General features: G+C 28.3%; 1 non-coding gene across 1 annotated transcript; it reads left to right on the top strand.

The window, feature by feature from the left end:
• The first annotated feature begins 972 nt into the window (after positions 1 to 972).
• Positions 973 to 1,040, top strand: LOC111741921. Its single transcript, XR_002781124.1, has one exon. It is a non-coding gene; the product is annotated as a small nucleolar RNA SNORD52 (small nucleolar RNA).
• The last annotated feature ends 963 nt before the right edge of the window (positions 1,041 to 2,003 follow it).

Below are 2,003 nucleotides of genomic sequence, written 5' to 3'. Positions count from 1 at the left end.
AAAATAAATGTGATTGTGAGGACATCTCAATGTACTTTTACTTGAGAAATCTTTGTAGAGTCTGTATTTGTAGCAAATATATTAATACCTGCCATGATCACCACCCAAAATCTGAGAAAATGTTTGCTAAACTAAACAAAAATTCCTGCACAATTTACCTAATACTTTACTGATAGCTAAAAGAAAGCATTTTAAATATACTTTTAGTGGACCAATCTAGTAATTTTCACCACACAGTTGCTATTTTAATTTAATTCATGGGGAAAATCAACTTAGAGTATAAAAAGGTTAGTCACTTACAAGGTCTGAACTGTTCCAAAATCATTAACATGTTATTACTGTCAGGTAAAACAATTACTTTGAACACATTCTAAATCTTATTTATGCTACATGAAGGCAATGAAATTTGCATTCAGCTGACTTTCAGGTATTGCTATTCACTGGTAAAATGTAATAGAATGCAGTGCTCTTATTATATAAAATAACCTTAATCGATAACCAGAGACTTTGTCCTAGCCCCAATGTAAGAAGTTACTTTGTAAAATTAGTAAATATATGAGTATATTTTAAAATAGTGAAATACATTTTATATTCAAAAAATAGTATTTGGGAATGTAATATGTTCAAAAGCTATATTGCTTTTGCCAAGAAAAATAAGTAATTATGAACATTCTGTAGAAATATGCATGATATCTGCTCCAATCAAATTCATTTAAATCCAGGCAAGCTTTGCTATTGCATATAAAAACCAAGCTGCGTACAGGAACGGTGACCAAGAAGCAAGCCAACAATAATATTAAGTTGTCCAGGACTCTTAATTCCTACTCCTTCTTTATAAATGTCTTGCATTTGATTAAAAAGATTATTAAAAGATTGCAAGTATTCTATTTCTCTGGTTTTACCTGAATTATAGCTTTAAGGAATAAAAATAAAAGAGTAATTAAAAGGCTAGTATCAAAAATGTTCAGGTCTTGGAATGATAATTTCTCAGACTAGAGTCTCTGACGCTGGTCCTGATGTCAAAAATTAAGTTCTGACTCATTTGGGGATAAAAAGAAGAAGAAGAAAAAAGTTCAGATCCAAATTCTGAATTCATTTAAAAGCTTAGGAAAGTTCATACCCAGATTTTAGAAGTTCGTATTTTGTCCCTTTTGTTAGAAAGTAATTAAACATCACATATATCCTTTGCCTCTTAAAAGGAAATTATGCTGGAGAAGACAAAGCTCAAATTTATTTGATTAAATAAATGGCTTACCATTCCATACCACATCTTGGAACAAACTTAGGTATTTTATGCATTTATCAGATGCATAAGTATCAATGCTCTTAATAACAACAATAATAATAACAACAAGCTACACCTAATTAAACACTAAGCGTTAAAGTTTATTAGCATGTGTCATGTATGTATTCTGTTACTCTACTGTTTTCTATTTATATAGTATTAACTTAGTGCCATCAATATATGATTATTTACTAGATATACAAAACACATGTTAAAAAAATGAAATAAAGGAGATTTTACTTCTTCATTTTAATATAATTTGGTTCTATTTTGTAAAAATAGTAGAGATGAGCTAAAGAGAAGTCAGCTGTAAAATAACGCAGAGTTTAATAAAAGTGATACATTAGGACAGTTTCATTGAAACCATATTGATGGTACCATCTAACTCAAATTTGAGTCTAATACGGTTTAACTTACATATATATTTTTAAAATTTTTATCTTCATCTCAGCAAGTCTTATATTAAATATCTTTCATTAAAGTACAGTGACTTTAGAATGTTATTTATAGTCATTTGCCTAATTTCTGAAGAATGAAATTGATAATATTTAATTTTATATTTTCAACACATACTTAAAACAAAGTAATAGAGTAATGTGAAATAAGAAATAAAAGGTTCCTCTTTTATTTTAATTTTGGTCTTTGTAGTTTCCCAGGACATGAGAAAATTTTAGTCTTAATCTCAAATATTCTCCAAAAATTAATTATTTGGGACTAT

This window comes from Pteropus vampyrus, unplaced genomic scaffold, assembly GCF_000151845.1.
Source record: "Pteropus vampyrus isolate Shadow unplaced genomic scaffold, Pvam_2.0 Scaffold83, whole genome shotgun sequence".
Classification (NCBI taxonomy): domain Eukaryota; kingdom Metazoa; phylum Chordata; class Mammalia; order Chiroptera; family Pteropodidae; genus Pteropus; species Pteropus vampyrus.
Note: the sequence above shows the minus strand (reverse complement) of the source record. Positions and strands in the feature narration are given on the sequence as shown.